Here is a 17,244-nt window from a genome sequence, read left to right as displayed (position 1 = left end):
CCTTGGAAAATGGGTAGCATGACTTGTGGGTAAAGATGCACAACCTCTATAGAGTGTAAAACTAGTATACTAGTCGTGCTCGCGGTCATGAGCAGCTCATGACTCTCGCATGATTAACTTATGGAATTAAACTCAATTTGTCATATGCATTGTGGTTTTATTATATATTTTGATCTATTATTACTCTGGTTTGGTATATACTTACATTTAGTAACTGGTAATAAAATTTGACCAACTTCTTAAAAGTAATGCTCAGCTTTAACCATTATTTGTTGATCAGTCTTACACTTCACATGAACTCCCATCTTTGGTGAGTTCATGCACGTTATTCCCCACAACTTGTTGAGCTATGATCTTTTGTGAGCTCACCCTTGTGATATATAAACCCTCCCACAGGTGAAGAGCAGGTAGCCCAGGAGGAGGACTACTACGAGGAGTACGAGAAAGTCTAGGTGACGTCTTCCAGTCAGCTTAACGGCGCCGAGGAATAATATTAGTTCGCTTTATTGTTATCATTTATTTTTGTAAGACACTTCCGCCATGTAATAATATTTGTGATATTTATCTCTATACACTTGGTCATTATATGTGTTGTTCTTTTTTAGCGCATATATGAGACGCACCCGGATTTACCCCTTAAATCCGGGTGTGACAGTGTTGAACACTTAATCACCAAAACAGGTTGAAATGGCTCGATGACACATTCCCTTTTCATGTTCAATGCTACATAAAGTTCTCTTACATCTACTATATTTCGTGGAGGATAGAGATCCAACGATGCAATAAAGAAGGAATCTTCAATATAGGTTTCGTGGGCCTAGTGTATATTAATCAAAAACAATTTAGGACTATGGAGAGGCAATTCTAAAAAGATTGCTCAAGTATCTTCACAAGTAACATTATATGTGATACATACTTATTCCCTACAATTTTAAGTTAGTGCCTATTATCTTTTCATAGCCATACCTTTTTTGACTAAATGTATTTTAATTTGTTCTCCATATTTATAACCTTTATACAATTTTCACGGGATATTTCTAGTGATCTCATTGGAGCAAGGCAATGTACATATCCTTAACTCCTTAAAGAAGCTAATCAAAGACTTACATGGAACACTAGACCTTCTTAAAGAGTAATTCGCACAATTCGAACCTAACTCTCTAAACCTCTAAATGATTCAATCATACATGCACCAAGGACTTATCATTTTCATTATGCAGGGTATGGAGCCAGCTATGCAAAAAGCAGCCCGACCTGAACGGAACTCTTAGACTGTCCGCAGCGGTGTCCCCTAAATTTTTCCCCCTAAATGTTACTATGCAGCCACGTCAGTAAGATTCTCTCCCCAATATTCACTCATCCTGCAACTGTCCCCCCTATAAATTCCCCTATGTATCCCTCTACACATTAAATATACATTTCCACATAACTAACATAACTAACTTCATTTTCTATTTTCTTTTTTCATTTTCACTCGTCTGACTTGTATTTCTGTCGTAATTAAAATTTTTTAATTTTTTATTTGTTTACAATTTATGCACAATGTATTAACAAATCAATTTAGTTACAATTTAATTATTAATGGCATACAAATCGTCTGAATTGTGTGTCGTAAAACATTTCATGATACATTGCGACGTCATAATTCAAACTAGCTTACGTTGCAAGCATACTCCGACCAATCGTACCCACGAAGCCACGGTTGGGTTCCAGTACAAGCCACGAGCTTCCCCCATAAGCCAGATTCATCTCGCCTATATATATGCACACTTTGTCCTCCAAAATGTGCCAACATCCAACACAACTGCATCTAGTTAGACGTTTGTTCGATATGTCTCATTTCCATAGGGATGATGATTCCGATTCGAGTGATAGTGACGACGACACACTTATGCTTGTCACTCTTCTTACGCTCAACATTGAGGCCAGACGCATTCTCCGACGACGTTCCGGTATACCTCGCCGCATCATTCACAGGGATCATTTTGCTAGAGAAAACCTCATCCACCATCACTACTTCGGCCCGAACCCAGTGTATCCACCCCACGTGTTGCGTCAAAGGTACGAAGTTAAAAAATTTGTGGATATGTTCTCACATTAGCATTGTCTTCATAATGAACCTAATACATTTTATAGGTTTCGTATGAGTAGGCCGTTGTTCATCCGCAGTATGGAAGGACTTCAACAGCAGGATAGTTACTTTACGCAACGGGTCGACGCAATGGGCCTGCCAGGACTTGGACCCCTACAAAAAGTATGTGTGGCAATGCGGATACTTGCTTATGGGTTACCTACTGATGACGTAGATGAGTACATTTAAATTGGTGAGTCTACCGCTAGGGAATGCCTTAATCATTTTTGTCGCGCAATCATTGCATATTTTAGTGGCTGGTATCTACGAACTCCTAATGAAGCTGACATAGCGCGCATCATGCACAATAGCGAGGCTAGGGGATTTCCAGGAATGTTGGGTTCCATAGATTGCATGCGTTGCGAGTGGAGGAACTGTCCTACGGCCTGGCGTGGACAGTTTTGTGGCAGAAATGGAAGACCTACTATGATACTAGAAGCGGTAGCAACGTATGATCTATGGATTTGGCATGCATTTTTTGGCATGCCTGGGACTAATAATGATGTAAACGTGCTTCACCGATCACCAGTATTTGACCCCATGACAATTGGTCGAATGCCCCCCGTAAATTACACAATCAACGGTCATCCTTACAACTTTGAATATTACCTTGCTGATGGCATTTACCCGAACTGGCCAACATTTGTCAAAGCAATTCGACACCCTTATGAAGAAAAGAAAGTATATTTCACACAAATGCAGGAAAGTTGCAGAAAGGATATTGAGCACACATTTGGTGTTCTTCAAGCACGGTGTGAGGTCCTGCGTGGTCCAGCGTACGGTTGGGATCGTAATCGTTTAACGGAGATAATAACCGCATGCATCATCATGCACAACATGATTGTCGAAGACAAAGGTGAGTTTGCTGCAAATACAGATTTCGGAGACAACACTTCAGGTATTGAACCATCACAACTAATTCAAGAAGGATGTTTAGAATGGGTTATCAATCACTTCGATCTTCGTCGCCAAGAAAGGTCGTCGACACTCCAAAATGATCTTGTAGAGCATTTGTGGGCTAGACGTGGAAGCATGTGAATCCATATGTTTTATAACTACGTAGGTGGATCTTCAATTCAATAATTTTAATTAAGTATGTAATGTCGTTGTTATGCATGTTTAATTACATAATGTAATTGTACAAATTCCTAGCCGATGTCGTGTGGTCATGGACTTAGTCATTCACAATTTCTAGGTCACCCTATATAGGAACCACCAAATCTGAACATGTCAACAACATGTAAACAATTAAACATAACCTAATGATAGGTCTTTGCACAAACGAGTCCATTATTCAGTAGTACAAACGTTACAACATCTCATGCAACACTTATGGTTACACAAACTTTATAAAGTTTGAGAAAACAAATAACACAAATAACTTAGAACACAAATTTGGAACAGTTTTGAGCACCAATAGTACACCATGTCACAGAACACAAGTTTTACTGAAAACTAAAAATTAACTGCTGCAAGCATTTTTTGTGCTCCTTCATCATACTCCATACTTCAGGATCCACTTCATCTTCATTAGTGGACTGCAGCATTTGCAATTGTTCTTTCGCCGACTGGAGTTCTTGAAGTTTCAATTCCCTTTCACGAATGCTTGTTTTTTTAGCTTCCAATTCCAACCTCTTTTTCTCTAGTTCCCTGTCTTGTTCAGTGCACTTCTCTTTCTTGTCACCTTTTTCCATACATCGCTGAATTTTTTTTCTATTAAATCATGCAGATGGCTTAAGTACTCCGTCGACGATGATGTCGCAGCTTTCTTTCTCTCAGATTTACTAGAATCACGACCAAGAGGCAGTTTTTCTGTGAAACCAGCAGAACCACTATCACAATCATGTCCACCAGCTGATGGAGTACCAGAAGATCCAATTGATTTCCCATGTATTCCTCGAAATGAACTTCCTTGATAGATGCTCTCCCATTTGGGTTCCCCTTTAGTTTATGCCAACAATGCATAAAATGGAATGGTTTGTTCTCTTCATGTGCAAATAGTGTAGCCGCCTTCGAAGTCTGGAAAAGTCATGATTCAATAAGTAAAAGCAGAACACATTGAAACAATGGAGCTAATTATAAACTATTTCAAAATTGTGTATGTTTGTGCTAACCTTATCGTCGTCAGTCAAGCCACTTTGTTTCTCTCTAAGAACTCTTGCGTAGTACCCTGAGAACTTACTCACATCCGCTCGAATCTTGTCCCATCTGCTGCTAAGTGCTCGGTTGAGTCTACAAGGGAACTCGCCCCTTTGTTCGTTGTACCTTTTTCTATTCAGGCCCAAAGTCCCTCCTTCCTTTTTCCAGTGTGGACAATAGGATCACTGCTAATTTGCAACCATGTAGTGCAAAGTAGAAGGTCTTCAGGAGCAGTAAAGTTTTGTTCTTTGCTTTTCTTTGGTTTGTTCATAGGGGCTGTATTCTTTATAGGACTGTTTATGTCCTGAACACTATGTTCAACATCAGACTCCAAGTTGACAGGTATTGAAGGTAGCGTATTGGAACCTTGTAAAGGTGTACTAGTATTTGAACCTGGAAAGGAATCTGAAAATGGATCGGCTTGAACTGAACCAAGAGGATTCCTGACAAAGTTCATGTAATGGTTCCAATACATAGCAGATTGTGAGGCTGGAAGAATGGTTGATTGTGAACTTGTATTTCCTGTCTGAATGGGAGCCCACATTGTTGTTGGACCATGTGCTGGATTAGGAAAATTAAGGTTGCCCATCATCCCACAATCCATAGGTTGTTGCTGCTGCATGAAGCCCGTAGGCCATATCGGTGGTGGACTGGGAAATTGCTGGCCAGTTCTAGGATATTGCTGACCACTGGAATTGGTTGACATGCCCTGACAATTTGTGGCATTGTTTGCTGGGTCCACTCTATGATTTGTGCACAGGGGATAAATGTAGCGAAATGGTGTGAACAGATTGTGAAGGACATTATAATGAACAAACACATAACAGAGTAAATGGCAAAGACAATATTCATATCAAAATAAATAACATAAACTCTTCATGAAGTATTGGAATTGGAACAACAGAATTTAAATGAAAATAGAGTCTTCATACTACATTAAAGTAGCCAATTCCATACATAGAAGTAGGTTATGATAACTTAAAAGTAGAAACACTGAAACAGAGATGACCACTGAATAGTAGTTTCATAGCACACAACCTAAGAGTTATTGCCTACCCACATCTACTTCTAAGTTCAAAAGGATGTCATCTCTCTAAAGCTGGAATACATGGCTAATAAATATTCCAGTAGCTATTGCGCGTAGACCTATCAGAATCGCTCAAGTACCACTCATCACTGACTTTGGGGCAGTACAAGTCGTCTTCATCAAAAGAGCGCTCCGTAACTGTTGGAGGCATCGAGGGAGTTGTAGGTTCAACACTTATGTCATCGCCCTCGTACTTAGCAATTTCTGGAAAAGCTTGAACTTTGGCCTCTAAGGCATCTTGCTGTAGCAAGTCTAGTCTGTCTTTGATGGCAAACAAGGTTCTAGCTATGATCTCTTCATCATGCATGTGGTCTATAGCATGATCTACTAAACCACCAAGTGATTTGGTGGCATCCTCGGCACAGTCAACAAGGACTTTGAGCAAAGCCTTCATGTTTTCTTCTGTCGAGGATGCCATGATGATATGTGCTGCAAACAATTAATATATGAAGTAACAAGTGCAAACCCTTACAAAGCATATAGACACACTGAATGAATATGTTTACTAATTGAAGGACACATTTCTAGCCAGGGACATCATATTGTTAATGAAACCATGACTCATAATGATGCGAGGAACATAAATTTTATTGCAAGCATGAGTGATGAAAGAGGAAACACAGAACACTGTCACATAGTCATGATCTATATTGTACTAGGGTAATATATGTCTACAAATCAGCAGGCCTTGTGGTTGTCATGATGTAGTCAGAAACAAAATGAAAGATCAAACATCTATTCTATTAATAGTTGGTAACATACGATGATAACATGTGAAAAGGAAATCAGTTTTATTCCAACAAACATTATGAAATCCTGATTTGTACAGAACAGTATAGGCACCAAATATTGTGGACTCTTCAAACATTGTATGTTGAAACCAAACATTACATAGCAAGTGCTTGAAATCAGTGTTGGTAAAGGCATAAGTAATAATATTTATGTGCCAGTGCACATGACAGTTCAACTAAGCAAAAAAAAACATGCCCGAATTCTAGGGTTCCAAGTAAAGGCCTGCGCCAGAGCAATCCCGCACGGATTGGACTTCCCCACTCATGCTAAATAACATCGTTGAACCACCGGAGCAGATCCATGTAGACTCTTTTGCAAATGGTTCATGACGAGTTTGAAGAAAACCGTAACACAAAGACGAGATCGATGTACATGTGTGGTGGTGGAACTGTTCGAATCCGGTCCTATAATTTGACTCCGGTTCTCTATGGAACTAAGCACGTTCAACTTGAATCATGAAAGGAAGGCACACGAAGTTGGGAGAATATAGAAGATCCGGTCGCACCTGAAGAACAGAAGATTTGCCCCGCAACACGACAAATCCAAGCGGGCAACTCCGGATCTGAGGTAGCCGTCCAAGCTCGGAGAAGGAAACGAAGGATGCGGTGGCGAAGAACCTCAGCGGAAGCGGATGCGTGGACGCTTCGTCTTCGGTCGCGAACGGGATTGACTGCTCACGAATTTGACTTCATCTTCCTCACAGCCGACCGGGACCGGCTCCGATTCCCCCTTCCGCCAGCAGATCCGTCGTCGCGTCGCCGGAACACAGCCTCCTTCAACAGACGCGTCGAGAGGGAGAGAAGTGGAGAGCAAACTTTCCTGGCTGTGGCGCGGGCGGCGTCTTCCGCGAGAAGCAGGGGAGGGGGAGAGAACAGTGAACCCCTTCATCTGGCGTGAGAGAGAAGGGGAGCGCGTTGGAGAGGAGGCGGTAGCACGCGCCGTTGCGGGGAGAAGGGTGCTACTGTAGCCCCTAATCGATGAACAGTGTTAGGGGAGGGGAGGGGAGGGGAAGGGTTGCGCGCTGCAGGTAGTCTTAATATTAGGCCAAACTTTCATGTATGTTTATTGCTTGCACATCTAGCAAGTTATTTGGTAATAATAATCCATAACATTTTTCTTCATTTCAGTGTTTGACACAAGAAAAAGGAAACAACCTGTGTGAATACTATGTTTATGAATTTATTCACACATTCATAGGGTGTGAATACTAAGTTTGTGAATTTATTTACGCATTCGTAGGTAACAAGTTAGTGGCCAAAGATATCGAGGTACATCAATATATTCTACATTATTGATGTTGATTTCATGATAATAAAGTGTCTTAGCTTTTAGTTTAATGCAATAATACTTTTATCAATGCTTTTAGCAAATCACAGATAATAAGGATGAATGAAGAAATACTCCCTTTGGATAGGATACAAACAATTCAAGAATAACCTATAGGGTTTATAAATAAATACATTGTAACAAAAGACATAAAGTTCTATTATGTTGGACGAAATCTTCTGGCCCCATCACAAGACGAAAGTGATTCATACTGAGAATATAGAATTGAAGATATATTTACTAGTTAAAGAACTGGTACTAAATAGTCCATATTTAGTACCAGCTCATACATAGAACCGATACTAAAATTTCATATTTAATACCAGTTCAAGATTAGAACTGATACTAAAAGTCTATATTTAGTATCAATCCATGCTTAGAATTGGTACTAAAGATGAATCTTTTAGTATCGGCTCATGCCATGAACCGGCACTAATGGCCTCTTTAGTACCGGTCCATACAATTGGGACTAAAGATTGAAGTCTTTAGGCTCGGATATCAGTGCTGGTTGGAAATTTCATGCTGTAGCTGGAATAGATGATTCTATAGTACTGCACTATCACATGCATTTACTCATTGCCATTAAAATATCACGTTATTCTTCATATATGTAATTTAGTCTAATTTTATCCTAATATATTCACAATTCCTCCACAGGATATGCTCAATAATACCATGTCACGTAGAATCAAATTAAATATGGATAAAACAACCATCCTCAATGCATGATTTCATTCTACTATTTATGGACATATAATTTTAAACTTATTTATACCACTATATACTCTATCAGATTAAACTTTGCAAAACCCACCGGAAATCACCCCCATACTCATAACCTCCACTAAATCCACCAAACTAATTGCACCGGAACTTAACTCGCCATCAAAATCAAGGGTTCAGATCACTGGATAACATCCTCTCCCTTACTCACCCAAATCTAATAGACAATATTATTTTGATCATCCCTCCCCCGCCTCCTCCCTGCGACCTCGCTGCCCCTAGCCTCCCCCTCTCCCCCATGACATTGTGCCCCCTTCCCCTCCCCTCCCTAGGATCGTAGCGTTAACACAAGTTATATGCTAGTATAGAGTGAAAAAACTAACCCAAAAGTTTGTTCACTCAATCATAAATAAAAGTATAATAATCACCAGACAACACATCACGAGTGTATAGCTACAGATTTCCAAAAATCTGATTCTAGCTATTATGAAAAGGCTGCTATGAGTTGATGGTTGTAGGATATCTGAAAGATATTTCATTAAAACAATTATAAATTATGGATTCTGTAAGAGCATAATGACTTGGCAACATGGCATGAGGGGCGTCATTATGGTCTCTCGAACAAGATGATTCAACAGCATGGCATCACCGACAAGGGGACGATACACCTGTCGTGGGGACCCTATGCCATAGCGCTAAGCCCAAGCATCATGGTTGTAGTCACGCCCAGTCCAGTGCGTGCATGACACAATACAGGAGCAACGTGTATGGCGGTGGTAGTAGCTAAAGCGATAGGTGTCGTATCACAATCTTTCATGGGGATAAGGCCTCATACCCTAAACATCAAAGTGGGGGCTGGAGAGGTGTTGAATAGCATAATATCAAATTGAACGAGCATCATAGATGTTGTGTGATGAACACTGCTAGAGGGTTAATGAGGAAGAGGTGTGAGAGTTTAGGTACGGCTAAGCCACGTCACTAACTTCTAAAGTCGAACACACTGAGGTGATGGTAACTCTAGCCGTCGCTATGAGGTGTTGTCGGGTGGGAGTCAAGCAACGAGTCGGGTAGGGACCTCTAGATAGAAAATTGATTCAATCCAATAAACTGTTAGACAATTAGGCATTATCAGTTTTAATTTAATCTAGAAGAACAATGTGATATTATCGATGACATGTATGTGCATGTGTGTACCACTAATCGCATAAGCAGTAAACAGAAATGAAACATGCATAAGTACGAAAAACAGAAAGTACCCTACGGAGGGACCGATGCTCAAGGCATCAGTGGCTCCATTCACATGAGACATCTCATGTGTAAGTTTGATGTAGCCGTACAAATTTGATGCAGGAAGGTGTACGCAGTGCAGTCCCTCGAATGACGCCGACGACGAAGAACCGGATATAGACAAAGCAACGATGGTCGAGCGGATGAAGCGAGCAGTTGTGAGTACGCTCCCCAAAAACCTGATCACCCGCACACCCGTGTAAGTGTACCTCTGCGGACGGCGATTTCGTAGGCCTGCTCTCCCACTCTCTCTGTGCTCGCAGAAGGTGGGATGGGGATGTGTTGTTTGCAATGCGTCGGAGAGATTGTGCGTCTAACTGGAAGAGCGTCCTCCTCCTCCATTCTTATATGCGGTTAGAAGGAGGGAGAAGGATAACAGACAGTAACCGTCGCGCCATTAGAACTAGAAACCGACGAGTAACTGACGTTCGTTACTAGCCATAAGACAGAAAACGGATGGTCATCATGATGGTCATCACTACAGGCAAAATGTGCAACCATTTTAAAGGAATATTTGGACCAAGGTTCGATCTACCACAGCCACGACCCGGCCGCCGCCGGTGGAGGGGGCGCTAGCGCGTGTGGCAATCCTTCATCCTTTTCTCAACTTCTCAATAGATGCACCAATGCTCCACATATTTATGTTGATTGGTTTGTCCCTTGAAATTCCAATATGGTAGTAAATTATTAGTACACCATAGCATTAAAGTTGGCCATTAACATTGACTATTATTGAATATTAATTGGACCAAGCCCACATTAATCCAACAATCCCCGCCAAATGCTAAGTCACACAAAAAATGCTCTCATCATCTCAAATGTTTGATATACTGGTGTTTCGATGGAGACAATTAAGTTGAACATCCACCTAGAACCTAGACTACACTAAACCATAACTGCACAATGGACTAGGCCTTGAATTGGCAGTTTTGCATGGAATGAGTTTCATCTAAACTCCTTACCAGTACTATATTGCCGAACTTATCCCCTCTGGTTGGAGCATATAAGTCAAACTCCATAGCCTTTCATGTGTATCTAGAGACCACCTAAATCTCATAAATTGTGACTAGCAGTTAACCCATATAGGTATGTTCCTCTAAAGATGTTATGTAGGACAACATCTTTGCTTCACAAAGCCACTTGGAACATATTAATGTGTAAACACCAACCTACCTTACAGTAAGGAAAGGTATGCATCTGAAATGAGCCTTCTTAAGGGTCTTTCCTCTCAATCTACCACTAGCTTGTTTCACCATTCTAATTCACGAGATCTCCGATCACATAGAACATGTTACCACTATGATAAACTTTAGGTGGGTCTTAGACCCATCTCACTTGATGCACTATCTATCACACTACGTGTTAGACCCTTAGTAAATTGATCTGCCAGATTTTTAGACGTATGGATATAATCCAATGCTATTACTCCGAAGTTTCTCAATTTCCTGATAGATTTCAAATGCTTCTTTATGTGCCTTGTTGACTTCATATTATCCTTAGAACTGTTTATCTTAATTATCACAGTCTAATTATCGTAGTTCATGGAAATAACCGGCACGAGTTTTTCAACCACTGGTAAATCCATAAGGAGTTCACGAAGCCACTCAGCCTCATCTGAAGCGGTGTCTACTGCTGTGAGTTCTGTTTGCATAGTCAACCTCGTTAAGATGGTCTGCTTGCAAGACTTCCATGAAACAACGCCACCTCCAAGTGAAAACACATATCCACTTGTGGCATATATCTCATCAGTATTAGATATCCAGTTTGCATCACTATAACCCTCCAGTACTGTTGGTACCCGGTATAATGGATGCCTAAACAAATCGGCTAAGTTTGCTCACAACAAACGAGATGTTAGGCCTCGTAGCACTAGATAAATACATGAGTGAACCAATTATTTGGGAATATCTCAATTGATCTCTTGATATCCTTCGATTTTTCTTCAATAGCTTACTAGGATCATAAGGCATTGGAGCAGGTTCACATTCGCTAAAACCAAAGCAACTCAAAACCTTTTCCACATAATGGGTTTGCACAAGTGTGGTCCCACTATTGCCTTCTCTCAGTAGCGTAATGTTAAGAATAACATCAGCTTCTCCCAAATCTTTCATTTCAAAATTATTAGATAGAAAGTCTTTTGTCTCTTTAATCACATCAAGACTTGTCCCCAAGATTAGAATGTCATCAACATATAGGCATAAAATTACTCCCTCGTCCCCACCATACCGATAGTATACACATTTGTCTACTTCGTTCATAACAAAGTCGATAGATGTGAAAGTTCTATCGAACTTTTCATGCCATTGCTTAGGTGGTTGTTTTAGGTCATATAAAGATTTCAATAATTTACACACCATGCCTTCTTGACCATTTGCTACAAACCCAGCTGGCTGCTCCATGTAAATTTTCTCATCTAGTTCTCCATTTAGGAATGTTGTCTTAACATCCATTTGATGGATGAGAACACCATGAGAAGCAGCCAAAGAAAGTAGCACGAGAATTATGGTCAATCGAGCCACATGTGAGTAAGGAGGTGTTTGGTTTCTAGGGACTAATGTTTAGTCCCTTCATTTTATTCCTTTTTAGTGTATAAATTGCTAAATATAGAAACTAAAATAAAGTTTTAGTTTCTATATTTGGTAATTTTGGAACTAAAATGGAATAAAATGTAGGGACTAAACATTAGTCCCTACAAACCAAACACCCCCTAAGTATCAAAGAAATCATCACCTTTTTGTGAATAGCCTTTAATTACAAGCCTCACCTTGTACCTTTCAATAGTACCATCAGGCCTAAGCATTTTCTTAAACACCCATTTACTCCGAACGGGCTTACACCCATAAGGACGCTCAACGACCTCCCAAGTTGCATTAGACATAATAGAATCCATCTCACTCCTTATTGCTTCCTTCCAAAAGTCAGCACCAGGAGAGGAATATGCCTCTTCAATGGTACTTGGTGTGTCATCCACAAGATATATAATGTAATCATCACCAAAGTACTTTGCAGTCCTTGGTCTCTTACTCTTTAGAGTTGATACATTATCATCTTTGATAGGATTATGTATATGAGATTTCTCAGTGTGTTCTACCGGAATAAAATGCTCATGAGTATCGTTGGTTCATTAATAGACGCATCATGTGTAATTTTCATAGAAAATTCGTCCAAAAAACGTAGCATCTCTGGACTCCATAATTGTACCAACCAACATGTCCGGTACGCTAGAGTTTATAATTAAAAACCTACATCCAATGTTGTGGAAAGCATACTCAAGGAAAACACAATCAACAGTTTTCGGTCCTAATTTACACTTATTGTTAATTGACACATTCACTTTAGCCAAACAACCCCAGGTGCGCAAATAGGAAATATTTAATTTCTTCTTTTCCCGTTCTTCGAATGGTGTGATTTCTTTGTTCTTTGTGGGAACTTTATTCATGACATGACACGCAGTCAATATCGCCTCACCCCACCATTCCTTAGACAGTCCCGAAGTCTCTAACATGGCGTTAACCAAATCAGCTAGAGTATGGTTCTTTCTTTCAGCAACCCCATTGGATTGTGGTGAGTATGGCGGTGTCCTCTCATGAATAATACCATGTTCCACACAAAAATCAGAAAAATCACCTGAAAAATATTCTCCACCACGATCAAACCTTAACCATTCATTTTCCTCTCGAGTTGATTTCGAGCTTCAGCTTTGTAGGTCTGAAAATAATGCAAAGCTTCATATTTTGATTCTAAGAGATACACATAACAAAATCTAGTAGAATCATCAATAAAAGTAATAAAATATCGCTTGCCTCCTTTAGTCAATATTCCGTTTGTCTCACATAAATCAGAGTGTATTAAGTCTAGTGGTGCCAAATTCCTCGCCTCCGCAGCCTTATGAGGCTTGCGAGGTTGCTTAGATTGCATGCACACCTAGCACATAGAACCTTTGACTAAATTAAATTTCAGGATTAAATTCAAATTTGCTAACCACAAGACAACCAAAATTGATATGACAAAGTCGTGAATGCCAAATATTCGACTCATTCGAAACAACATTGTTCACAGACTTATTACAATTATCATGCAAAGATAAGCGGAACAAGCCTCCACTGTCATAGCCTTTTCCAACAAATGTTCCATACTTTCATAGTATACATTTATTAGACTCGAAAACAAGTTTATAGCCATCTCAACATAGTTGTGAGCCACTAACAAGATTCTTTTTGATAGAGGGGACATATTGCACGTTCTTCAATAGCACCGTCTTTCTCAAAGTAAACTTTAGAATGACTATACCAACACCAAGAACACGCGTATGTGATCTGTTCCCCATCAGGAAGGCTCCAGTCCCTTTGCACTAATAAGAAGAAAACAAAGAAATATCAGCACGCACATGAATATTAGCACCAATATCAGCCCACCACTCAGGGGATTGACACACTAAAAGAACATTAGGTAAAAGATTACCATACCCTGATGTTCCTTCTGCAGTCTCGCTAACAACCATGTTTACTGTTTTGTTCTCTTGAGCTGGTTTTTTCTCTTGCTTAAATTTGCGGTATAGACAAGCGCTTGACCAATGATCATTACTCTCGCAAACAAAGTAACCAACTCCTTTGTTCTTCTTCTTGAAAGTGGCTGGCTTCGTGGCATTCTGTTGCATGTTCTTATTTTTATTATTATGTGATGCATTGGAATTCTTCTTTTGTACCATATTGGCACTAGAAGTCTCGATTTCTTTTCCACAAGTGTCTTTTGCTCTCGCCCTCTCCTCAACATCAAGAGAACCAATAAGCTCAATCATGCTAAACTCTTGTCTCTTATGTTTTAGAGTGGTAGCAAAGTCCGTCCAAGAAAGTGGTAGCTTAGCAATAATACCGCCGGCCATGAACTTTTCAGGCAAGGTACATGGGAATTGTTCGAGTTCCTTGTCTAGTGCCTATATTTTATGAGCCTGTTCAACTACAGGACAATTTTCCACCATCTTATAGTCAAATAGATGCTCCATGATGTACAACTTGCTACCGACATTAGAAACAACGAATTTCTCATCTAATACATCCTATAATTCTTTTGCAGATGTGCACGTTAGATAAGAATCAACATACTTGTTGGTAAGAACGCCAATCACGGCGCCTCGAAATAGGTTATCGGCAACATCAAACATTCTCTCCTCTTTAGGAGTAAATTGTTCAGGTTTCCCTTGTGCGGCGTGATAGCAGTTCATTGCTGTCAACTACAGTATCATCTTACTAAATTATCTCTTGTAAAACGTCCCATCAAATTGTTCACTTGGTTTTAACGTAGTAGCAAAACCACTAACACAAAAAATACCTAATATCAGGTTTTTGATTGTTAGAAAATTAGGCATTACAATTTTAATTTAATCCAGAAGAATAGTGTGATATATTCGATGACATGTATGTGCATGTGTGTACCACTACTCGCATAAACAGAAATGAAACATGCACAAGTACGAAAAACAGGAAGTACATGCGGAGGGACCGATGCTCAAGGCATCAGTGGCTCCATTCACATGAGACACCTCGTGTGTATGTTCGATGTAGCCATACAAATTTGATGCAAGAAGGTGTACGCGGTGCAGTCCCTCGAACGACGTCGACGACAAAGAATCGAATGTAGACGAAGCAGCGCTGGTCGAGCGGATGAAGAGAGTAGTCGCGAGTACGCTCCCCAAAAACCTAATCGCCAGCACACCCGTGCAAGTGTACCTTTGTCACACCCGGTTTTGGAAGACAAACCGAATGCGAACCATGTACGTGCCAAGATCAGAAACTCACGTACATAGCGATTACATAATTGGACATCATCACACATTGCTCAAAGTAAATAGCGGAAATGTACTTTTATTACAATAAGATGTCCAAGACATCCACAGAGTCTAATACATAGCATTAACATCAAAGTGCGGAAATACAAAACGTAGAAGATAAGGCCTTCACAGGCAGCTGACTAGGGGTTTGCCACTAAGAAAAACTAGAACTCATCGTAGTCCTAGAACTCCTCAAAATCCTCCATGTTGCCAGCATCTCCTCCTGAGCACTGAGTACAGTGGGGACAACCTGGGGTGGGGTGGTTTATAAAGCAAGGGTGAGTACACATCAACGTACTCAGCAAATGTCCCGTTTGGCTAAAGTGGACTAGCTATATATGGAGTTAAGGTTAAGCAGTTTCTTTTAGTTGGTTAAGTATTTATTACTATAAGTGGAGCCAAGTTTTAGTATAAACCCAGTTATTACCCAAAAGCACTCCCTCCAGGAGGGAATCCTAGAGATCATATTTATACCATCATCATTAATCATCATCATAAAAGTAACCAAAGTTCTTCTAATAAAAGAGGATCCCAAGGTCGCTCTTAACCGTGAGCACGACTGATATATCAGTTTCCTAACACTCTGCAGAGGTCGCACACTTTACCCACAAGTTGTGATTCCCATTCTGCCCGGGGTTCTAGCCTCCCCATCGATCACTACCAAGGTGACCTAGCAGGGTCTCACTACATAACCTTTACAAAGATTCCCCAAAGGTCATAGCTGCTCGTTAGGTTTCTCCAGTTTGATAAACACAGTACCTCTCCCCAAAGGAAGGGTGACTAACAAAACCAAATCGAGAACCTCTACAACCAGCCTCGGCAGAGCAAGTACTATGCCCGGACCCCATTGACGGTCCTACGGCGAAGCCAACTACTCCTATGGTTCCTCTAATTAATTAGCTAAGGGCATCCTATTCCACCCTCATGTTGCACTGTTATCCCGGGTTGTCACTCCCCAAACAGGTCCTTACAGAGAGGTACTCAGCAAATAGCCTAAGTCCCCTAAAGTATCACAAGAACATCATCGGGATAACATCATCGTATCATAAGTATTCACATCATGTTCATTGATTTAAGGTAAAGCAATAGCATAAAGATAACCATGATAACCCAAAAGGTAAACAAGGATAAGGTAAATACAGACTAGTCAATCCTTAAGTTTCAATAATGTAATGTGGGACGGTGAATTATAAATTAGATAGGACATAATAGGTTAGAGGACACTTGCCTTCACCAGGTTGTTGCTCAGGAAGATCTTCGGCAACACACTCAGGAACCACAAGCTGCTCGTTGCTCAAATAAAGCGATCATACATTCAATACATTTGGAAAGTACAAATGAACAGCACACCAAACATGTATAATCAAGTATATACTAGTTTGACAAGACATTATGAACATAAAAGGGGTAGACCTAAATGTTAGGGTTTAATATAGTTAGAGATCAGTGATTCCCTATATATTATGGACTATTTAGTTTAGTTCCACTAATTAATGAGACAAAAAATTACACCAGGGATCAGTTCATACACACCATTTTATTAATCTCACCACATTAAACCTCTAGGTACCATTAGCATTTTCCTTTTTATTGAATTTACTAAACAAATACATTATTACTTCTACTTAACCTTTAATCTAGGCATAAAATTAAAGTGCACAAGATGAGGATGATCATAATTTATTTGGACAGAGAATATTTCTATGAATATTTTGCAATTTGAACCACTAAATTTGGAGTTCATATGAAAAAGATATGAAATAAACAAGTTTTAAAGTTTAAAATATGAAAGTAAGCCCAATTCTGTGATTATTTAAAAGGTCGAGGGCCTGTTTAAAAGAAGCCAGGGGCCTGCGCGCTAAAACTCAGGACGACAGGTTGATTCTCGGAAACCCGAGGGTCTCTTACGCAAAACCGCCACGCGAAGGGGTA

This window comes from Zea mays, chromosome 4 (genome assembly GCF_902167145.1).
Source record: "Zea mays cultivar B73 chromosome 4, Zm-B73-REFERENCE-NAM-5.0, whole genome shotgun sequence".
Classification (NCBI taxonomy): Eukaryota; Viridiplantae; Streptophyta; class Magnoliopsida; order Poales; family Poaceae; genus Zea; species Zea mays.
The sequence above is the reverse complement of the archived record's forward strand: the minus strand, read 5'-3'. Positions refer to the sequence as shown.